At 41.1% G+C, this 25468-nt stretch overlaps 1 pseudogene; it reads right to left on the bottom strand.

The window, feature by feature from the left end:
• Nucleotides 1–15343: 15343 nt before the first annotated feature.
• LOC143400878 (melanoma inhibitory activity protein 2 pseudogene) lies at nt 15344–17677 on the bottom strand (annotated as a pseudogene).
• Nucleotides 17678–25468: the final 7791 nt, after the last annotated feature.

The following is a 25468-nucleotide window of genomic DNA, read 5'->3' as shown; positions in this document are numbered from 1 at the left end:
TGCAGGAGCTTACCTACATGGTTTTTAGGAGGGCCCCAGAGGCACAGATCAAACCTGTTGTCTGACTCAATGTCATTGTGTTAGCTTTGGTTCCTGCTAGACAAGTTTCCTAAAGCAGCAGATACCAGGCTACCTTGCAATTGAACCTGCCCTTGAGTGGACCAGGAAGTCGTCACTGACCCACTCTCCTCCTCTTGGAACTACAGAATTCATACTCCTCAGGTCAACTATCCATCTATCAGGTGACTTAAATGCCATGCACAGTGGAAGTGTGTGTGTGTGTGTTTTCTCAGGCTGACCCATAGGTGTTGGGTTTGAAGACACCTGGCGAGAGGAAGAAAGTGTGAAGGTCAATCCTGTATGTCCACATGGCCAGACTATGATGCCCACTTGGTCACTCAGTCTTGATGTTGCTGCTAAGATATTTTAAAGATGTGACTGACACTGAATTCTGCAGACAGAGAGTCAAGCAGATTGCCTTCCATAATGTGTGTGGGCCTCAGCAAATAAAAGGCCTTAAGAAATAAGACTGGGCTTCCCTCTGGAAAAGAAACTATCTGCCCACAAACTGATTCCAGATTAAGTTGTAATCTCAGCAGTTCCCTGGGCCTCTAGACTGTAATCTTCCCTGCACATCACGTTAAACTTGTTACTCTCAGAAGTTGGTGAGCCAGTTCCTTAAAATAAGGCCCTCTCTCTTCCTCTACCTTTCAGTACTGCAACTCCACAGTTCAGGAGATCCATGCTTCCTGACATCTAGCCATCGTGATCCTACAGGTAGGTTGGGACATGCTAGTGACAGGGAGTTTAATATGCTGCAGTGACAATGAAGCCATCAGATGTCTCTTCTCAGGCCTGGCTGAAAGTCACCCTGCCTTGAACTTTGGGTCTGGCAGGCCCACACTGGGCATGCACTCTGGCCACATTGCATGTGATTCTACCTGGCCAAGTTGGGAAGTGTGCAGGAACAGAGTTTTGCTATTCTATCATCTTCAAACCATGGGATGCTATTTTTTGAACTATCAATGTAAGTGATCCTTGCAGTTCATTGTCTCCAGAAAGGCATTCTGTCATCCAGGAACATAACCAATAAGGAAATTACACTCATACAAAAGGTAGATGTGAAAATCAAAGAACTTCCCTGATGACCCCAGACATCTGTCAAGGTGGGACCCGTTGTGAAAAATATACACAGAATTGAACTCTGGCCAGTTCTCAAGTTTCTGTTCATATGATGGAGTCTCCTGGCCAAGCAGAACAGGGAGGTCAGCAGGATGATGTGGGGATCTCCAACTGGGCTCAGCAATGTGTCCATGGGGCCAGCTGTCTCCTGCAGCTTGGAGACTACACATCTGTCTTATCCTCCCAGCACCCAGTGCTACAGCTCCTCAGAGATGGGAGATGGCATGTGCTCTTTGCAGCCACCGTTATACTTCAATCCAGACCCTTGCAAATGGCAAGAAGTATGAAAGAAAAGAAAGGAAAAGAGAAAGTATAGGAGGAAAGTGGGGAATGATTGGCACAGAGCAACCTAGAGATGGATTCCTGTTTCCGATGCTTCCACAGGGAACCCTGAAAAACTTCCAGATGGAAGGGAGGTCTCCCTGTGCCCCTGTCCTTCAGTACCTTTCTAATAACAGCAATAGTAACAGTGAACATTTTCCATAAATAACCACCTTAGGTGTAGCCAATCTTAATTATTCATATTCTGTTTTTGCAAGTTTACTGCTTGTAAAACTTACTTATAATCCACAAATCAGTGCCCATGTACCCAGAGCCATCTGATAGCTATGATCCCTGCCCAGGCTGAATGAGGCCTCTGCCTTCCTTTTTGAAAAAAAAAAAGACACTAAAAACAAGTGTCTTTTTCTCCACCTGCCCAGGGCTCTGTTTAAAACACCCTCCACACATCATGCTGAAGTTCTCTTGTGCTCTTGAGAGAGGAAGACTGAGATTGCCTCACAGAGAACACACATATCAAAAAATCTCCCTTCCAACACAAGCTGTGGTGCTGCTGGCCCTGTTTCATGCTAACCAATTAGCAGCGTGTACTCAATTAAGATGTTTTCAAACAGAAGCACACATGCCACAAGATGACGTATTGGTGGGTGGCTACAAACAAGTGCAACCAGAGGCTGGAAGGCACCTAGCCCTACTGCTGCTAGGATCAGCACCCCAACATTCCCCAGCTCACATTTCCAGGTGAGTATACAGAACAGTAAAGTAGCAGTACAGGTAACGATAAGTACTACACAGTTGACTACTGACTTTTGGGCATCCTGATCATGGCTGGGTGCTGGATCCCATGGGCAGCAGCTCAGTGCTCACAGGGATGTGATGGAGCAGAGCCATCCTGAGTGAGGGTCAAGTGCTTCCCACACTGTTCTGTATAACCCTCCCTGATAGTCCTAAAAGGTACATCCTGTTGTTGCTCAGGACTTGAGTGGAGTTTCATGAGCTTAAGTGACTTGCCCAAGGTAATCAAAATACCAGTAACTACTGGGTCCAGAACTTCAGCCCTGGCAGTCAGACCATGGAGCCCTGGGTGTACCCTGAGCGGTACTGCCTGCTCAACTTCCCTTCCTGCCTGGGCAGAGTTGTGAGTGTCAGGGGACTAAGACAATGGGCAAGCAGAGACCCTAGACTGATGCTCTCATGCAAATGACATGTGAACCCTTGGGACATACTCAACCCACAGCACCTGGTATGCTATTTGTGTTTTGTGCTTTGAGGTAGATTTTTGGTTTGTGGTTACCACAGCTTATATAAAAATCGTAGACTATTTTATGCAGATAACAACTTAATCTCAATCATATACAACTCTGTGCTTTGACTAGCTACTTAAAACACACATTTTATGCTTTTGATGTCAACATTTCCATCACTTTCTACTACGTATATTGACAATCTGTTTCATCTATAGCTGTCTTAAATTTTTTTTCTCTCTCCACATACTGGAGAAAAATATTGACTCAGTATTACTTATAGTATTGCTGTCTGTACTTTTATATGTTTTATGTTGCTAATTAGTAGTTTCCTTTGTCTGCTACAACCTGATTCCTTCAGCAGTTCCAGGGATAGACCTCATGGTGGGGAATGTGGCTTTTCTTTGGGAGAGTCATCACCTACTTCCTCCTCATTTCTAAAGGACAGTTTTGCTGGACAAAGTACTCTTGGTTGGTGAGTTTTTCCTTTGTTCCCTTTATCACATTGAATTTATCCTCCTGCTCTCACCTAGCCTACAGGGATTCTGTAGAACATGTCCTTGAGTGCCACCTTGGGGCTCCTTTGTCTGGGATAAAGGGATATTTTTAAAGCACCACAGATTTTGTGCACTGCAGAAAAGCATAGTCTCAAAGAGTGACAGGGTTCTCCCTGTACCTCAACCCTGCCAGGTGAGGACTGTGCTGGGAGCTGCAGGAGTCTTGTGTGGAGCAGGGCAGACATTATGGCTCATCAGAGCTAAGTGAGGTTGTTGGGCTACTCCTTATATCTCTAGCATGGAGGCAGGAAATGTGCTCTCTCTCACTGGAGCTCTCTCCCTCTGCTTTTTTTTTTTTTTAATTGTTGTTCTTGCTCTGATCAATGAGACAGAAAATGATCTTAGCCTGGGATAAGCAAAATTAAAAAAAAAAAAGCAGTTGGAAAGAACCCTAAGTGATGCCATTTCTCTAGCCAGTGTGAGACAGCCAAAAATTTAATGGAATTAGGAGCATTGCACTTAAATCAGCTTAAATTTGAAATAAATTTGTAGCAGGTATCCAAGAAAATTAAATCCCACAAGAATCTTCACACAAAATTGCCGGTGGCACCCATCATGGACCTCTGCAATGCTTCCTAAGACACCTGAAAGCCCGAAAAAGGAGAAAAGGAATCTGCCTCTGCTTCCTGCTCCAAGGCCTCTTTTTATTTAAGAAAATGCATCAAATAGTCTGGTCTGCATTTGTCAGTAGATAGAAATTTTAGGAAACACGTAAAAAGAAATCCAATGTGATTCTGGTTAACTTTTAAGCAGAGCACAAAAGCATGGTAACATAAAAAATGAAGAAAAACACCTTTTTAGAATATTTGAATACTTATTTTATTTAAGCCATGTGAGTTATATAACATTCAAATAAAAAACAAAACTCAAAACATGGTTTTATCCTTTACCTACATGTGCCCTACTTCTTAATAAAACGTATGAGAAATCTGGGGATCAGTCTGCAAACTGAAGGAAGATTTTTGATTCCGTCTTGCCCTCCATGTCAAACAGAAAAACTTCCTTAAGAAAAACAAAAAGGTGCAGGACTGTATCCTCATGCCATTAACAGCTTCCAGACTGGAAGCTGCATTCAAGAAGCACAGCTGGACCTGAGCACAGGCTGGCTCCCTGCAGGCCAGTGGTGAGGGCTCCCAACAGCTTGCACAAGGGAGAGACTGCTATTCCCAAGCCTGCAGCACCAGGAGGGCTTAATGAGGACAGCCAGACAAGAAGATGCTGGTACACCAAAACCAAAGAGGACATCATCCGTACTCACTTCCCCAAGATGAGAAACAGAAAATTCACTCAAGTGACTGAAAGGTGCACAGCACTGTGTAGGTTATGCTGTCCATCTGCATCCTGCCATCTTCCTTGCTGGACTCTTCTTATGCACTGACTAGGGAAAGATTCTTTAGCTTTAGTACCTAGAAACAGTTGGCTCCCAACTGTAAGTCTCTCACCACAGTCTCAGTAATAACCCAAGAACTTCTGCTACCCTAGTCTTCTCATGTTTAAAATGAGAGTAACATCCCCAAACCCCACCAGTGTTATGAGGTCTAGAGTAAATATCTAGGCAAAATACTTGTAGTCTTAAATCACACAATACAATGAAAACTTCCATTAGCATGGCTGGTAACAATGATGATACAGCCATGCACTCGATATTGGATTTAAATTTCTGATACTTATCTAAGAACCAGATGAACAGCAAGTGCCTTTGCCTCATTCACATTTTCCAGAACATATGCACTGAGTGTTGCTTGTTTATAGAGGCTTTTAAAGGGACACATACCACATTGCATTACTGGCTTTCCCAGTTAAGGAGAAATATTCAGATGTTTGTTTAAGGTCTTGATAGATCACAAAGTATGATAACATCACCAAATGTGCAAGTACTCTGAGGTTTGCTGGTAGTTTCCCTGCTGCTCCTCTTGGCCCATTACAGGTACCACACCTCAGAAGAAACAGCTTTCACCAGGGTTTGCTGTGCAGCCACAGTGTGCATGGGCCAGCCCTCTCTGATCTTGGCTCCTTTCCATTTGCAGGTTTCTACAAGAATGCTATTCTCTTTATTCTCCCACTGAAGTCCCATTCCTTCTCTTTGTCTCATCATAAATTAAATTATGAACCCCCAGGGGAATGTCATTGTCACTGTCAAGCATTAGCACCCACCTTCTCTTGATGTGAAAACAGCAATGACAACCAGAGCAAGGAGATCTCACCATGCTTAAAAAAATTAGCTATCCAAGAGTTCCATGCCCCTCCTGGCCTGTTCCCTGCACAAGCTTGATAATGTGCTAATTTAATTTTCCACTATAGAAACCATAAACAGCTGGATTTTAAGATTTCCATTTGTAGTCATTTCAGACCCTTCTTAGCTTTTGTTCCATTACCATTTTTGGTCACAGAGCAGCACTCAACACTTGCTTTTGAAGTTTAATCCAGAAATCAATAGCACTCCCTGTACACATTGATGACTTATCAAACCCTCTCTTGTGTTATGATGGGTGTCAGTGCATGTTTCTTAATAAGCCCTGTGGTACCAAGTGCAGGGTCACGCCATCAGCATATCTGGTAAAGACATTCACGACAGGTCTGCTAACCAGCAATCTGTCCCCGGCTGAAATTGGGAACAAAAGCAAGTTACTTTCTTAGAAGTGTCAACAGTGCACTTAAATCTGAAGCAAATTCAAAATGATGTCAACAAGGTAAATTTCACTTTAAATTCTGCTTTGGGCTGCAAGCATACCCATGCAGTGAAGCAGGAGCTGATGCTGTCTTTCACCAGCAACATAAGAAACAGCCCATGTTTCCAAGTATTAGCTTGCAGGAATCATGAGTGGGGGCTGTGCTCTCCACAGTGGCCATCCTCACTTGGCAAATATTTAAAATTTCTTGTTACACAGAGACGTGTGATTTTGTGAAGAAGAGATACATTCTGCGGTTTCATACACAAAGGACTTCCCTAGAGAAACTGCCGCATTGTGAGTGTCTAGGGGTCCTTCTCATTAGGAAAGGACCCTGCTCTAGAAGGACCAAGATCCTGAAACTGCTGTTAACTTCCTCGCTTGTTTTAACAAATCTTCAAGTTTAGAAAGCAAATCCCTGGACATAAGCTCTCTACAACACAGCCAGAAACAAACTCAGGCAGAAACAGGTGTAGGTGTAGTGAGGAGACTGGGCCTTCTCCACATGGAATTAGTGCTTGCCTGAGCACTAGGGTCACAGCTCTGGGAGGAAGGAGAGTCAGGAGACATGGCCACCTGGGTAAGGCAGGAAGGGAGGATGGAGACATTGTGGATGTGAAGGGCAATCAGCAAGAGCACTGTGTGGGGGAGCTGAGCATGTACTGGGCCCCAATGGCAGAACCCGTAAGGGAGAGGGAGACACTGACTGGATGCACCCATGTCCAAGGAAGTGGGTTTTGACCTCCAGGAAAGAAGGAACCCTGGAGGAGCTGGGAAACAACACAGCAAGATCATACCTGGGCTTTGGGAAGTGGCTCCTGTGATCTGCTGAATCAAAGAGGGAACCAGCGAGGAGCCAGACACAGAACACAAGTCCTGAAACCTTTCAAAAAGACCAAAAAAAGAGCAAGGCGCTCAGACCATCATTCAAGGTTCTAAAACATCTGGCACTCTCAGACAGTGGGCAGCAGTACTCAAGCTAGAAAACCAGCAATGACCCCAACATTGTGTCTCAGGAACACAGCTGGGATGGGGGTGCCCTGACTGCAACAGTCCTCTCTGTCCTCTCCAAACTCAAAGAGCAGGAGCTGTGGGTCAGATGCACATCTCTCCTCCCCACTACACACGAAGGACCAAAGGCTGAGAAGATTGATTGCTACCGTTTTCCAAGAGCACTCGCTGAAGGGCCTTGCAGAGATGTCTTGTCGCTTTCACAGTCCTAACAAGAGATGCCACCAACTTTGCCATAGAGGTGAAGAAACCCACCACACAGTATGCTGCTTTGGTTCCTCGCTAAATGTTTGCTAAATTACTCACCATTCCTAAGTGTCAGGATGACCATTTAAGGACACAACAACAACAAAAACTATTTTTCGCTATCAGCAGACATCATCTGCTCCTTACATCCTGCTTCAAGCCACACATGACCACTTAAATTTAAATTAATTAAAATTACATAAAATTTAAAATTCAGTTTCTCCATAAATCAGCCACATTTACACAATCTGCAGTCACATTCCCCAGCTGGAAAGTGCAGGTCAAGGACCCCTCTATCACTGCACAGTTCTTTGTAACCAAACGTGAGCTTCTGGGGGAAATTCACTGCTAAGTGGAAAATCACTTCCCTAGTCAGGTGCATCCTGTCCTTGGAGAGGCTGCCATATGGCTTGGCCACACCTCCAGCATTCATCTGACTGTGTACTGCATGGGTGCAAGCTCATCAAGTGCTGGAATGCAGAGGAAACTCAAATAGTGTTTCTGCCCCATAGGAGTTTACAGTCTAAGAGAAAGAAGAACGATATTAATGTAATTGCACTATGTTGTGTTGTAGTACTTATCAGTAAGCATGAACCAAACCGGGCAGAGGAAGATACCCAAGTCAGAGAAGAATGACAGCAGTGTGGACTCGGGACTGTGCCACAGGGACAGACTACACATCACATGTAGAGGACAGCACAGCACAACACAGCATAGCACAGAGGGGTTGCAAAATCAGACACTGAGGGAAAAAGTAAACCATGGAATAGTGTTTACAGTATGAGCCATCAAAATGTAAATAATATGTCTTATTTGTATGCTAATAATGGATGCATATGTCTACTTAGAAGGCTTTTATTTTTTAAATTAAAATAAACATAAAGCAAATGAGAACCCATTAGTGTGTTCATTACCACTTGGAATATTGTATTTCTCAAAACAAAAAAAAAAAAAAAGAAGAAAAGGAACACAGAGAAAAGGAGGAAAGAAGAATCAGTTTTATGGTGCAAAATGGAATGAGGCCCACTCAGGTAAAGAAGGAGGAAGTGGATCTGGAGGGCAAGAAGATCTAGAAAGAAGGTGGAACTGGAGTCAACTTTTGCCCAACATAAAAATGAAATCAGAAAAGTTGCCCCATGTCATTAACCATCAAAGATATGCAAATCACCCCACAAGAGAGAACTTCCTGCCCATTAGATGGCTTCTATCAGAGGGCAGAGAGAAGGCAACCATGCCTCTGTAGCTGGTGGGGATCAGGGCAAATGGCATGAGAGTATCAAAAAAATCAACAGAACTACCAGATGACCTGGCAAGCCCCCGTCCAGGCTCCTGTCCTCAAAAAGGGAAACCAGGACCTTACAGGACACCACACCCCATGTCAGTGCAGCACTATTTACAGGACCCTGGGTATCTGGCCCCCTGCTCACACAGGTGTCCCCATCCTCTCTGCATACTTCCACAAGCTCCAGATGGCCCACCCTGGCCACACAGGTGATTCCTTTCATGCCTCCCCGAGGCATGTCCTTCAGCCTTGGGAAAGAGTGGCCTTCTGGGTTTGCCACTCTTGGATCTCCTCCTTCAACACCCTCATACCTGTGAGCTTCTCTCATGGGCACAGTGTTTCATCAGAGCCCAGACATTCTATACTCAACTCCTGTCCCACACACCTGGCTCTCCTGCCACCCTCTGCCCACCAAACTACTCTCCCCTCTCGCCTACACACATTGGACAGAAATCCTTACTCCTAAAACTGCTAGGCCTCTGTGCCTGGTTCTGCCCCATGGTAAAATGCATCCATGAGTATTTTATCAGAGAGATATCTTCGGTATGTCCTTCATGGTGAGCTCTAGAAAACATTTACCCCACCTTGCCCATAACAGTCATTGTGTTAGTCAGATGTCCTCACCATAACCAAAATACCTGACAGGATCCACTTAGAGGAGAAAAAGTTTATTTTGAGCTCTGGTTTCTGAGTTTCTGTCCATGTTTGGCCCACTCCACTGCTCCAGGTCTGAGGTGAGGCAGAACATCATGGCAGAAGGGTGTCATAGAGAAAAGTTGCTGGGCTCCTGGCAGGAAGGAAACAGAGAGGGGAGGAGACTGGGGAATATAGCCCAGTGGGTAAAGTGCTGCCTCCTTTGCACAAGGCCCTAGGTTCAAATCCCAGCACCACCAAAAAAAAAAAAAAAAAAAAAGAGAGAGAGACCAGGACAGAATGAGCACAGGGGGGCACAGAGGCATCACAGCCCCTTGGGCTGTGTGGACTCCTCAGTGAAGTTGAGCATGCTGGACTGGATCCCAGCTTCACCAGGCTCTGCTGTTTTGTCGCACAGGCCAGCTTTTTCATGGTCAGTCCACTGATGCATTCTTCATTCCACCATCTTTGTGGAACTGCTGGGGGTCCTGTCACCAGCTGCATGCAGCCAGGTCAACTGCAAATGCACACACATCTATGCATGCTTTTGTGGCTGCTCTCTGGGCTATGCTATATCCTCCACAGTCTTCTCATCTGTAGAATGGGGACAATAGACATGTGTACTTCAGAATGCTCTCATAAAGTGTCACAGATCACACAATGTGTGCCTGCCTGCTCCCCAGCAGAAGCTCATGAAGTTTATGTATTAATCAATTGGCACTCTTCTGCACTGTTCTGTACACATGGGCTCTGAAGAGATGAAAGGAGGCCTTTCATATGCCAGTGACTTGGCTGGTGGCTCCACACACATGGCATCATGGTGACAGTGAAATGCCCCAAATTCAGGGACACAAAGAGCCCTGTCCCTTCATGGTTCTCACTCTGGTAACCAGGCAACTGGCAGTAATTTCACTCGAGGGGAATGCTTCTCTGGCTCCACCTTCCATTGCAACAGGGTCAAGGGCATAGCTTACCGTTATACAGGGGCCAGGAACAGATATCATCCGGGGCCACCATTCCAGAAGATTGCATTTTCTTTTATTTTATTTGAGGTAACTTGCAAGCTTTGATGATCAAAGAACTCCCCAAGTAAATAGCAAATAGAGAATTAGGCCAGGTGCAGGCATTTCAAGTGCATTTGAATGACAGTGTATCCCAGAAGGCTCTGCAGCAGGAGGGCAAACATGGGGTGGATGTTTCTCAGGTGTTGCTCAGGGGCCCTGGAGAGTGTCCTGTCAGGCCACCTTTCTGTCTACTCACCTCAGCTCCACTCCAGAGGCCAGGCTAAAATGCCCATGGAACCCAGGGCCTGACACAGACCCTGGAGTCGAACTTTTGTAAAACTACTTACACATCTGGATTGCTAAAAAAATGGGCTCCTGTCCCAAATACAATCTTAGTTCCTCATTGCACTTATTCTGTGTGATGGAACAGATGACCTCAAAGGAGACAAGTGGAGGAGAGGTCCCTCCTGCCCCACCCACCAGCCCAGTGTTCCCCTACCCTTGTCCACAGAGGACCAGGGCTCTCTGGGGCTGCAGGGTCACTCACTATGGCTCAGGTCCTGTGTTTGCTTCCACAGTAATCACATTTCTCCTCAGTTCAAAGTAAGCTTTGGCAAATAGACAACATTCAAAGGAAAAAGTGATTTCTATTTGAGTGACAAAATTAACTGACTTACCTCTTGATTTTATTCAACCTACTTCTAAAAGAGAAGTCATGGCATTTCATAAAAATATATAATTCAGCAACATAAAATTATAAAGACAAAAATTCAGAAAAATGGAAAATAATAAAATTAACAATAATTAAGAGTAGCTGGGGACCCTCTAACCATCAAATAGTAGTCAATGGGGTTCCTAGTAGCCAGAGCAAAGAAGAAAATAGACTTGAAAGCTTCACAGAGCCTCTAGGTAGGAATCAAATCAGTGCAGCTTCTTCTTAAAGCCAGACTGAGAATTCACCCCAGGAGGCCATAGCCAGCAAGAGTTCCAGAGTTTTCTGACCTGAGGAACCAGCCAAGAGCACAGGAGGTGCTGAGCATGCAGTGAGTCAGAGGGATGTGGGTTCCAGCTCTTTTGCTCACCAAGGCAGCAACTTTTTGTAGAGCCACTGGGGGTTCTGAGGCATAGTTACCAAGGAGCAAAGGGAGAGGCGGGGCTGGCTCCAGGCCCTTGCCACCTTTCTAGGACCCACCACCAGCATCATTTTACAGCCTGGCTTCTGCTAAGTGGGACTTGGAGAATCCCAGGTACTCCTCTAGAAAACCACCTGCACTAGAGATGTGGTCCTGCACCACGCTGGGAAGGCTGGCAGTCCACATTGTGGCCCTTGACCCTGGCCACAGCCCTGTTTCAGAATTACTCAGGCACTAGATATGGAGCAGTAAATATTTTCTTAGCATTTAGAGACATTACACTATATAAATATGCAAGTTTGTTTTTTCAGCTTCACTGAAACATAATTGATAAAATGGTGTATATTCAAGGGGTACAACATGACATTTAGAAGTGTGTACACACCGTGAGGTGACTTCCAGTCAATCAATGAGCATATTCATCACCTGGCATGGTTACCTTCAGATGTGTAGGGAGAATCACTAGTGAAACTGGAGTTTTGAGATGAAACACAATTCATTTCTTCCATTGGCAGGTAGAGTCTGTACAAGCTGCAGTTCTCCAGCCTAGAAATATCATAGCCCTTAAAGGTGGGCCATGCCCTCCAATGTTGTACATACCCCAGAAGATCACCCTCAATTTCTTCTTCCTAGACGCTGCTCTACAAATTTCAAAGAATGAATTCCTTAGAGCAGGTTGAACATTAATCTCTAGGGTATATATATAGAACTCAAAAAATCTTAACACCAAAAAAAAAAAAAAAAAAAAAACCCAAATAACCCAATCATTAAATGGGCTAAGGAACTGAATAGATACTTCATAGAAGAAGAAATACAATGGATCAATATATGAAAAAGTGTTCAACATCTCTAGAAATTAGAGAAATGCAAATAAAACTAATATTTCATCTCACTCCTGTCTGAATGGCAATCATCAAGAATACAGGCCACAATAAATGTTACTGAGGATGCAGTGACAAATGTACACTCATACACTACTGGTGGGACTGAAAATTGGTGCAAACACTATGGAAAGCATCATGGAGATTTCTCAGAAAATTAGGAATGGAACCACCATTTGACCCACCAGCTATCCCACTCCTTGGTTTATACCCAAATGACTTAAAATCAATATACTGTAGTGATGCAGTCACATCAGTGTTTGTAGCACCTCAATTCACAATAGTTAGAATTTGGATCCAAACTAGATGTCTCCCAATAGATGAATGCCTAAGAAAATGTGGAATATATACTCAGTTTTGAAGAAGAGTAAAATCATGGAATTTGCCAGTAAATGGTTGGAGTTAGAGAATATCATGATAAACAAAATAAGCCAATCCCAAGAAACCAAAAACGTGTATTTTTCATTAATATGCAGATTCTAATTCACAATAAGGCAGGGGTCAGTAAGGAAGAATAGAGTTACCTTAGATTAGGTAGAGAAAAGTGATAGGAGGGGAGGAGAGAGGATGTGGGGATAGAAAAGATAGTTGAATGAAACAGACATTTTTACTGTAGGTATATATGTGACTGCATGACCAATATGATTCTGCAATGTGTACACTCAGAAAAACAAGAAATAATATCCCATCTAAATATTAGATACCAAACTGCATAATTGCATTCTACTTTCATGTATAACTAAAACAATCAAACGAACAAAAAAGAAGTAGAGCAGAGCCTGGAGCCTCTAATTCCATTTTTCCTTCCTGTCATAATGCTCTAAAAATGACCCTATTAGCAATATAGGAATACATTTTTTGTGTCCATTTTATATTTTATGTATATGGAATTATATAGTGAAAGAAGTAACTTTTTAACTTCAGCATTGTTTGTAAGAATCACATGTCCCACTGCCTGAAGCCCAAGTCTCTTCAGCTCCTTTTGATAGCCTCCTATTGTGTTTTTTTTCCTATGAATAAGAGGTGCCTTGAAGAATTTTACCAACTGTGGGAATTTGGGTTGCTTCCTCTTTGGAGGATGAAGAAGTGTTCTCCTATGATTGCTGTTGTAGATATGTTTTGATAAATTGCATGTAAGTATTTTTGTTATTTATATCCTAAGAGTAAATTTCTGGATCATCAGTTACACATATTTTAAATTTAGTATATATTACCAATGCTTTCCAAAACAACTGTATGAATTCAATCCAGGAGTAACATGGGGACACTCTAATCTATCCATATCCTCAATTACATTTATTACAGTCTGTCTTTTATTATCTTAGTGATTTATATGGGTGAGCAATAGTGACATATTGTGTTTTAATTTGAATGCCACCAATGAATAAGAAACTTCTGCATGTAGATAAATTTAAAAAAAAATTCTAGGTGGCCAGAAAATAAAGTCTTTATTTCTAAAAAATGTTTAAAATAGAACATAATGTCCATTGCTTCTAAATGTTTCTTCAACAGAGATGATTAATACTGGTAATCATATTTTTCTGATATTGTAATTTTACAATTAAAATAAGCAAATTAAATTTAACATAATTGGGCTTAATCTCCATAAATATGATTTCTTAAATGAATAAATTAGAAATTACAACAGACATCCAACTACTTTCTCCCTTTTTGTTCAGTTGTTAAAGAAGCAACAGGATCCAGCCTCAAATCTCTCCACAGTAAGCTGAATTAACCTCCATTATCATGGCACTGAGATTATTTTCTACCACTTTAAACATTACCACAGATTCTGAATATATATCTAAACTTGTTCCTCATATTTCTGTAGCTGTGTTATCCCCTTGTCTGGATTCCAATTTACTATCTCTTTTTTTACCACTTCAGACTCACAGCATCACAAGTCCCCCATCTTTCTTGCACATATGCACAGCCACGCCAAGATTCCTGAACCTCTGACAGAGAATAATACCCACACAGATACCGCTGTAAGGTTCCTAATCTTTTATTGTCAGTTGCTGTAAAACTCAAGCATTTTCTAGTCAAAAAACTCATGGATTTTCTGCTCATAAGTGTAGATTTTTCCATTTCTTCCCCAAAAGCTCAGGCCACTGTAAATAACTATTCTCATTGTACACCCTTCTGGGTCCCTATGTGGGAATCTGTAAACCCACAAGGAGTAACATTCTAATGCACTTAGGAAATGGGTTTTAACCCATTTTCCTCCTTTTAATTCTTTTTCCTTTCTTCATATTTCCACTGATATCTTTCTGGGTTTATTTGGGCTACTGCAGATTGATGTAAATATTTACCTACTTACAATTCTCATTTATTACTCTGCTTTGCCACTATGGAGAAGCCTGCTTATTTAAAAACAGTAATGCCCCTGCATATGTACCCTGTGATTTTGCACAATTTGCTGCTCATTGGAATATAATTTTAACCCATAAAATTACTTATGCTTCTACCAAACAATCCTGGCTTGAATGAGCACATCTTAACCTAATGACCTAATTTTATATATATATATATATATATATATATATATATATATATATGACATAACCCACAATAGAATACAATTGTTAATTTTATGGAAATGGACACAAAATAAAGGATATAAGGAACAATGGGGATCAAGTCAACTTAAGTGATGGTTTACAATTCCTTAACAATTCCTACAAGTTTTCCTGAGAACTGGAAATTTCTTATATTTGCAATCTCCTGTTTATATACCTGTCATATTTTCTTTTTTACACTTAATATGCTCTGGTTATTCTAATTAGGGAAAAACCTGCTGATTTTTATTATCATCAATGCCAAACAAGACTTCAAATCAATTAAAATATTTGATTAACCATCAAGTTACTTTCACATATGCTACAATCATAATAAGCACATATCTTTGTATAAAGGCCTGTGATTTGTTTGAATTTTAAAATATCCCCAACTGCAAGATTTTGTATATAAAACTCCCATTGTTGTTATGTAATAGTAAATTAATCAAATTAAATTACAATACCTAGAGTAAAATAAAATGGAAATAATTTACTCATAAAATTCATTTTCAAATCATTTTTATTTACAAAATAATATCTTAAGAATTATTATTCCATCACGATTCAACTGGAACTAAACTATAATCACTAACTTAAGTAAAAACACATTCTTAAACTAAAAATGAGAGATAAGTCAATTACATTTGAAGAGAGATCAGAAACATCAGGTTTCTGGTTGTGGTTCTGGATGCTCATTAGAAGTCTCATTTGAAGGTGGAATCAACACTGAAGGAAACTCACTTCTACATTCAGAATGTAGAGATGGGGGAGGAATGCAGCTCTTGGGGGAAGATAATGAGAAAGTCACCTCAGTGAATAGACATTTCCCATGGGAATGGAGGGGGTGGTGGACCCGATGGAAAATAATCGCCAGATGCCCCATACATATTTCCTGGAGAAGGTGAACGAAAAAAAGGTCCTCTTCTCATAAATTTACTCCTTGGGTGCACTGGAAACAATGCACCTCCGACTGGAGATGAAGATGAAAAAAACAAAACTAGATACAGTTGCTTGGTTTTCAGCAGGGAGAGATGAATTAGGCACATTGAAATTACCAAGATTGATTTTGATATCATTTTTACTAGATTCCATTTTTGAAGACAGAGGCCCATCCACCTTATCCAAAGAAGGCATATTAAAACTTCTTTGTTCCACCAGTCCAGGTAGTCTACGATAATTACAATAACATACATCGTGCCTTTGTAGAGGAAGATGTGAATCAGACTATGCTTGGCCTGGTGAAGGGATCATCATCCTACAGGCCTTTTCCCAGAGAGGTGACAGGGGCTCAGTATTATAAGGCACTCTCTGAGGATCAGTTTACTCAACATAGCCTGATTTTCTCCTTTCACTGATAATCTGGATCCCAGAGGATTCCCTTGGCCTCTTGAGCCTCTTTCTCCTCCCTCTGGCACGAAAGATGAGAATATGAGTGGGCCCTTCTTTTCCAAAAGAGGACCCATCATTTCAGTTAAATTCTCAATTCTGAGGGACAATTTGGGGAATGCTCTCTGGCAAAGGCTGTATTTTAATCATCAAGTGCATAAGTTATCTTTTTTTCTAGAAGTTTAATTTAACCACATTTTCAGTTAATTTTTGTCTGTAGTGAACATTTTGTCTCCTTAAATCTTGAGGTATCTTTTAGCACTCTGAGCTGCAAGCTCATTATCATGTGCTTTTTTCTCATAGTACAAAATCTGCCCCTGATAAGAATGAATGGTTCTCTCCAATTCTTCTTCAAGATCTTTGACTTGCTTTCTATAGTTCTCCAGCTGTTCAGTTATATGGCTGATGTTTTCATCCACTTCGGAAAGTTTTTCCTCTCACTCTACCTGGTAATTTTCCTCTACTGTTAATTTTCTTTGGAGTTTCATTACATTTTTTGATTTAGTTCAACCTTGACATTAAATTTCTGCTGAAGATTCTGATTCTCTCTTTTAAATTGTGTATTTTTTGACTGCAAAGATGCTTGCTCTGTCTTAAGATTTTTAATATGTTCTATAAGGTCTTCCTTTACTTCATCTACTTCAGATAAGAAAGTAAACATTTTATTTCTTTCTCCTTCTAAGGTTTTAAATGGGGCATTTGACTTAGCACCATAAACCTGTTCCTTCAAAGCTCCTTTTGGCTGATCATCTAAGTGAGCACCAATTTCTGATTCACTCTTTATTTTCAATTTCAAGTTACCATCATCTTTGAGTTCTTCTCCAAGGACAGAAGCCCAATCTTTCATCTGCACCAAATGTTCAGAGACTAAAGTGATTTTCTTTCTCTCTTAGAACTTGTTCTGCATATACTATAGAGTCTTCCAATGTTATTTTCTCTTTATTAAAGTCATTCCCTTTTTCTTTCCATACTTCAGCTTCTTGTAAAAGTTATTTTCTGACTATCCTGAAGTTTGAAAACCTCTTTTATTGCTAATTTAAATCCTTCGGCATTCATTTGAAATATTCTCAAGGCTGTTTCAGTTATAGCTATTAGTAACTTGAGGGGTTTTGATTCATCTTCTAGGAACTTAATCCTTCGTGATATATCTGCCATCAATGCGTCCTGTAGAGAATTAGTTTTCTCTTCTTTTAGCTCTTTTTCTAAAAAGAGTATTTCATCCCCAAGTTTAGATTTAGACCTACCTAGCTTTTCATATATTGCCTCCAAATTTTCTGCTTTTATTCACTTCTTCTCCAAAATGGTATCTTTTAAAGATGACTCTACGCCTTCATACTCCTTTTGAACAAGGCTAACTTTTTCAAGGAGTTGACATTTTTCTTCAATTAGTCCAGCAAGTTTTAGATCCAGCTTTTTTTTCTCTTCTCACATAACACCTGCTTCTAACACACTGACAACATCTCCACATAAACAGAAGAACAGCAAAAAATCCAAGAGCTGCATATATCACCAACTCCCAAGGATACCCATAAGGATGAGGGCCTGGTTTCATATCCACAGACAATGATGCCAAAGCCCTGTGTCCTTCTTCCTGGACAAACCCCAAATACAGCTGAGGAACAAACCTTAGTCCCTCCATCACACTAAGGCTGCTGCAGTTTGAAGGAGACATCAAAAAAACTCAAGGAGTGACTTTATGGACATCCAGGGAGTCCACAAGATGATTCCTATGAGTCCTAGCAGATTCCATGGATCAATCAGCTACTGAAGACACAGCTTTCCTATCCATGCCCAAAGGCTGTGGACACTCAGGTCTTTGGTCAGGAATCAAACCTGCGCCAGGCAACAGAGTATACCATTGTGGAAAAGTTCCAGGGGTGCAGAGCGGTGGAGCTGTGGGCATAGACATGGGAAGCCACAGCCATAGGCTCTCGGGGGCCTAGCACATTCAAGTGCCTGTCAGGGAAGTCTTGGCCCCTTCACTATGCTGTGCATCCTAAAGCAGTGCAGGTTCAACTCTGTCCCAATTGAGCCAGAGAGGACTCCTCTCCATCCCACCCACCCCTTGGTTTAGTTCAATCCAGGCCAAGGTGGAGTTAATTATGTGCTATTCTATTCGGTCATAATGTCAACCAGTTTAATGTAACTAAAATTCTAAAACTTTGTAAAATACTTTAAAGAGCTAGTAAATCATATATTTTTATTTGTACCACTTGCCCTTTTATTGTAATGATTCATTCCTTTTCCTCTCCTCCTGTCTACCCCCCTTTTCCTTCCTTCCTTTCTTCTTTCTCCCTTCTCTCCCTTTCCTTTTCTTCCAGTGTTGGGAGTTAAACCCCAAGGCCTTCTCCATGCGAGGCAAACTCTCTACCACTGAGCAACATCTGCATCATGTTGACACTTACTATAGAAGTAATCTGATTTATTTCTACATAAAAACTCTCAAGTGAGACTATTACAAAAGTAATTTTTTTAGAAAAGTTGCTAACATGGGCACAAATCAGTTGTAACAAATTGCTTCTTAAAAGTACTGCATATGTAATATTTCTAAAAAACAAAAAACCAAAAAAACTTGGGGTTGGGGATGTGGCTCAAGAGGTAGCGCACTTGCCTGGCATGAGTGGGGCACTGGGTTCAATCCTCAGCACTACGTACAAATACAATAAAGATGTTGTTTCAACTGAAAACTAAAAAGTAAATGTTAAAAAATTCTCTCTCTCTCTCTCTCTCTCTCTCTCTCTCTCTTTAAAAAAAAGAAACTTGGAAATTAAGTTGCCATGTCAATTTTTGTAGACTACCACTTATTTAAGTGTTAAAAATCATTTTTCAGATGTTCTTTTGACCCCTTATAGGATGTAAAACTTGTAAGTAACTGGGTAATTATAAATATATAGAAAAAAAGAATGATAAGATATGACTCTGTGAAATGGCTTTAGTTCCTGTAGATGAATTATGTTGTTGTTAAGATAGAGTTCATTGCTTGATGTAAATAAAAGACATCTAATATATTTTTGTTCCTAGTTATGCTTGAGTTTTTGATCAGCCAAATCTAATGTCTGAAGGAAAGCATTCACTAGTAGTCTTTGGTTTCCTAAATGTCTCTAAATTTCAAAGGCATTATGCCACCATGTATGATTAGATCAATTCTATTTCTAGGGCCAGAGTTTTATCAATGTAAACTAAAACTCTTGTCCAGTTCCAAAGGGTATGAAAGTTTAGAAACATTTTAACAAATGTAATTATGTGAGGTTACAAATATGTTAATTAGTGTGTGGTGAATATTTCACAATATGCATACCTGTATCAGAATCAAATTATCAATTGGGCATGGTGTCACACAACTGTAATCCTAGTAGCCATTTAAGAGACTAAGGCAGGAATATCACAAGTTCAAGGCCAGCCTCAGCAATTTAGGGAGACCTTGTCTCAAAAATAAAGAAAGAAAGAAAAAAAAAAAAACCACAGGATCTTCCAGATCCATTAAGATGCAACACCACGTCCTGCTGTCCTCTGTCACCTTATGACCCTTTTGGCCTCCATGGATGCTAAATAAAATGTCTTTTCTCTATAATTTACCAAGGGTGATATTCAATTATAGCAACAGAAATTGTAGTAAGTTTCAGAGAGATCACTGGTCAAGGCACACAACTAAAAACAAAACAACTCTGGGACTCAAAGAAATTGTCTCCAGATCCATACAAAATAGAACCAGTTAGCCATCAAGTAAAACACTCACAAACCAGGTTGAAGTTCCTCTTTATTTGCTAGAGCCGTTTTTTGGATGTAAAAGTCACTAAATGAGAGTAGCTTGCTTTCATTTATAGCATCTGTATCAAGGTACCTACATTCAAGTGAACTTCCTGAGCCTTTTCCTCATCTGAACATGAAGGTCAATAACACTATCATCGTCATCATCATCATCATCATCATATTCACTATAAAAGAGTTATTCCCATCATTAAAAGGACAAACAGAACAGACATCAAATGCTGTTTCATTCCTTTCCACTCTCCTTTTCCTGTTTCTTATAGAAAGGAAAAAAAGTGAAGATTCTTGAAAATCATTTTACTTTGAAGGATTATAGGATTTTCAAATGGTATAGAGACTATAATAGCATATCAAATACTAATAAGATACCAAACCACACCCAGCCAAAAAAGTTATGTCTTAGTAAATACCTTTGACTTTCCACTCTGTGACATGAGCACCTGGTCTTACCACTTATGTAAATGTGAGAAAGTTTTGCACCATTCCCATCATCATTCCCCAGATCACCAGAGATGATGATGACAGAAGCAGTACCCCATGTGCTTCCTGAACATTTCCAGAGTTCAGGAACAGCTATTTGTACACTTTCCCACAACTTGCAATAACATTTCTTACCAAAATTCTAGTACAAAATGTTTTTCTTTGTAACTGCAACATTCTGTTGTAGGGAATCAGTAGCACCCTATAATTAGAAGCTAGTTAACTGGGTATGGTTGTGCATGCCTGTTAACTCCAGTTGCTCAGGAGGCTGAGACAGTAGGATCATGAGTTCAAAGAGAGCTTCAGCAAAAAGCGAGGTGCTTAGCAACTCAGTGCGACCCTGTTGCTAAATAAAATACGAACTAGGGCTGAGGATGTGGCTCAGTGTTCAAGTGCCCTTGAGTTAAATCCCTGGTACCCCCCCCACCACCAAATGAAAAGATTAATGTTTCCTTTCTGACACATTACCGTAGGAAATGGGAATCTTCATTCCAGGAAATCTACTGTGCAAAATTTACAGAGCCATGTCAATTTGCTTGACAAAAGGATTCACCATCATAGTACCATAAGAGTTGACCTCTAGAGGCCCACTTAGGCGCTGGACCCCCACTCAGCAATGGGCACTGGCCAAGCGCACATGACTTGTCCCTGGGGCGGCAGCTCCCCAGCAGGACTACCCCGACCCTGAGTCCCGAGGAACTGCTGAGCAACCGGGACTGTCACTCTGCCTTGCCGCTTCCCCCAGGATTCCATCCCCATCCGGGACCGAACTCTCCACCCTTCCTGTCCGACCAGATGCAGCCACAGGTCCCATGCTCCACTACCAAGAGCTCATGCCACCTGGTTCCTGCCTGCCAGAGGAACCCATGCCAAAGAGGGGAAGAAGGTCTTGGCCCGGAAAAGGACCGCCACTCACACTTGCGATTATGCCGGCTGCAGCAAACCTATACAAAGAGTTCTCATCTCATGGCACACCTGCGAACCCACACAGGTGAGAAACCTTACCACTGTGACTGGGATGGCTGCAGGTGGAAATTTGCCTGCTCTGATGAACTGACCAGGCACTACCGCAAACACACCGGGGACCGCCAGTTCCAATGCCAGGAGTGCGACCCGGCCTTTTCCAGGTCGTACCACCTGGCCTTACACATGAAGAGGCACTTTTAAATCCCAAATAGTGGATATGACACACACTGCCAGAAGAGAATTCAGTATTTTTTTTAACCAATCACGCACCGTCTTCCCACGGGGGAGGAGCCCAGCTGACAAGCACTACAATCATGGTCAAGTTCCCCAGGAGTCAGCTTGTGAAGGAACGGATGATCAGTAGAAAGGAGGAATGAAAAAGACAAATCAAAGAACTGATGGGGTCTGTGACTGGATCTTCTATCATTCCAATTCTCAATCCAACGTGAACATGCCTGGATTTACAGAATGCCAAGGGGTGACTGGAAGTTTGGATATCAGGGTATAAATTAGATCCGAGAGTTGGGGGTAGGGGGAGGGAAGACCAGAATTCCCTTGAATTGTGTTTCCATGCAATACTAAGCATAAAGATCACCTTGTATTCTCTTTGCCTTCTAAAAGCCATTATTATGATGTTAGAAGAAGAGGAAGAAATTCAGGTACAGAAAAATGTGGTTTTTAATAGCCTATGCGATGGTGCTTGGTGAGTCTTGGTTCTAAAGGTACCAAAGGAGGAAGCCAAAGTTCTCAAACTGCTGCATACTTTGACAAGGAAAATCTATTTTTGTCTTCCAATCTACATGTATGACCTAAGTCAGGTAAATATGCCTGGATTACTTCTTTTACATTTTTTATGCAGACAGTCTGTTATGCACTGTGGTTTCAGATGTGCAATAATTTGTACAATGGTTTATTCCCAAGTATGCCTTAAGCAGAACAAATGTGTTGTTTTTTTTCTATATAGTTCCTTGCCTTAATAAATATCTAATATAAGTTTAAGCAAACTTCTATTTTGTATATTTGTAAACTACAAAGTAAAAAAAATGAACGTTTTGTGGAGTTTGTATTTTGCATACTCAAGGTGAGAATTAAGTTTTAAATAAACCTACAATATTTTATCTGAAAAAAAAAGGAAAGCCCAGGAACTCTGCCAGTTGGCACATTACCATTATGGACGTTGATACAATCTTGTTTGCTTAGTCTAGGAGAAGACATCTTACATCAAGTAAAAGAGGAAGTCTCTCGAGTTAGTCAGACAAAGGAAAAAGGTCTAGAGGAGGAAGGATTATCAGGGGAGACGTTACAACAGGAGGCTGCTACTAAAACCTTTCTATCACCAGAGGGCATAAGTGTCCAACCAACAGCTCCACCTATGGAGACAACATATGCTGGGAGGCCCCCAACCCCCATAGTTGATAGATGGGATCTTGAGACAGGACCTCAAAGATTAGCATGCCCTGTATTTGAGCAGGTAGGAGGGCAGTGAATTCACCATGCTTTAGATTTCAAAACAGTGAAGCAGCTAAAAGAGGCTGTAACAACCTATGATCCTCAAGCACCCTTCAGTGTAAGCATGGTTGAATCCATTACCAACGTGAACGTGACGCCAGCAGATTGGACTAGTATGTATAGAGCTGTGCTAAATGGAGGACAGTAACTGTTATGGAAGGTTGCCAATGAGGAACTTTGCATGTAGAAGGCTAGGCAAAATGCAGCAGCTGGTTATCCTCAGAGAAATTTAGATATGTTGTTAGGAAAGGGACCTTATGAGGGTCAGAAGCAACAAATTGCATATGATTCTGCCATATACTCACAAATTGCTGCAGATGCGGTTAGGGCAAAGAAGACTTTACAAGGACATGGAGATTTACAAGGTCAATTATCTAAGGTAATACAAGGAGCTAATGAACCTTACGCTGAATTTGTAGATAGCCTTATTCAAACAGCTACCAGAGTTTTTGGGGATACATAACAAGCAATGCCATTAATTAAAAAGCTAGCCTATGAACAAGCAAACAGATGGTGCAAGGAGGCCATTAGACCCTGGAAACATGGAGATTTAAACACATATATTAAATTATGTAGAGACATTAATGAACAAGGGCAAGTCATGGCAGCTGCAGTAAAACAGGCTTTAGATACCAGGCCAAAAACATGCTACAATTGTGAACAAACAGGACATTTTAAGAGGAATTGACCCATAAGAGGAGGGTTTAACAAAACTCGGTATCAAAGGGGTAGAATACCGGATATTTGCCCACGATGCCATAGAGGGAGACATTGGGCTAATGAATGCCATTCTCAAACCACCATAGAGGGTACTCCATTATCAAAAACGAACAAGGACCAGGTGTTTATTCACGATAAAGGCATCGGGCCCCATTGCCAAAAGAATTGACAGGAGGGCCCGATGCTCTGGGGCCCATGACCACAAATATACGGGGCACTGGAGGAACCCAGCAACACCATCACGGTTGTGCCCAGGACACATTATCCATTAGATCCCTCACTAGACAAACCAGAGGGAGCACAGGGTTGGACATCTGCGCCTCTGCCAGAGCAGTACTAACTCCAAAGATGGGAGTTCAAATCATTCCCACAGGGGTAAAAGGGCCTCTTCCACAAGGAACAGTAGACTTATTATTGGGACGTAGTTCTTCTACTCTAAAAGGACTTATGATAAGTCCTGGGGAAATTGATCCCAATTATGAAGGTGAAATAAAACTTATAGCCTGTTGTCCAAAGGATATATAAGTAATTTCACAAGGAGATAGAATAACACAGTTATTAATAATACTCAGCCTACATGATAAATTTTCCAGTCATACTGTAGAAAGAGGTTCCAGGGGATTAGGCTCCATAGGTGTAGATTTGGCTATGCTTTCTTTAAATTTAGATTCTCGCCCCATGCTAAAACTAAATATTCAAGGACATGAATTTAATGGGCTACTGGATACAGGTGCAGACCTTAGCATCATCTCTCGTCAAGAATGGCCAAAACATTGGCTATTACAACAAGTCATTCAAACTCTTTGAGGCCTAGGAGTGGCAACTAATCCCCATAGAAGTGCAATGGTATTAGATTGGAAGGATCCTGAAGGATGTAAGGGAACTATACAGCCATATGTATTGGATCATCTTCCTATAAATTTATGGGGACGAGATGTCCTAGATCAATTAGGACTAACATTAACAAGTAACCTCAATTCAAATGCACCCACTATTATAGCTAGATAAGGTTTTAGGAAAGGAAAAGGATTGGAAGAAAAAGGACAAAGTATAGTGGCACCAATACAAATAGATCAAAAAATAGATAGACATGGATTGGGTTTTCAGGAGGGGTCACTGAGGCAATAAAAATTACTTGGAAATCAGAAAGACCAGTATGGGTTCCTCAGTGGCCCCTGACTAAAGAAAAGATACAAGCAGCCCATGACCTGGTCAAACAACAGTTAGCGGAGGGACATATACAACCTTCTGTATCTCCCCATAATACTCCCTTTTTTGTCATCATCAAAAAGAAATCTGGTAAATAGAGATTTATTGCAAGATTTAAGAGCCATTAATAATGAGATGATTGTTATGGGACCTGCTCAATCAGGAATTTCCCAATTATCTGCTTTGCCAAAAACCTGGTATGTTTTAGTTATAGATATTAAAGATTGTTTTTTTCAATTCCAATTCATTCTGAGGATAGTCCACATTCTGCATTTACTATCCCTGCACTGAATCATGAAGGTCCTGATCAGAGATATGAATGGGAAGTACTCCCTCATGGGATACTAACAGCCCAACTATGTGTCAAATTTATGTTAACAAAGTAATCCAGCCACTTAGAAATCAAAATCCTGAACTAAAAGTATTTTACTATATGGATGATGTATTATTAGCACACAAAGATAAAAACACATTGCTAGAATGTTATGCCACACTTACAAACTTATTAAAAAATTATAATCTAGAGATAGCAATAGATAAAGTACAATTAAATTTTCCAATTAATTATTTAGGAGTTCTATTATCCTCAACCATAGTCTGTCCACCAAAAATTCAAATACGAGTAGATCAACTCAAATCACTTAACGACTTTCAAAAGTTATTAGGAGACATAAATTGGATAAGGCCTTACCTAGGCATACCAACAGGAGAGTTGGGACCTTTTATTTGATATCCTACAAGGTCCATCAGA

The sequence above is a fragment of the Callospermophilus lateralis genome, chromosome 6 (assembly GCF_048772815.1).
Source record: "Callospermophilus lateralis isolate mCalLat2 chromosome 6, mCalLat2.hap1, whole genome shotgun sequence".
NCBI lineage: Eukaryota > Metazoa > Chordata > Mammalia > Rodentia > Sciuridae > Callospermophilus > Callospermophilus lateralis.
The sequence above is the reverse complement of the archived record's forward strand: the minus strand, read 5'-3'. Positions and strand labels throughout refer to the sequence as shown.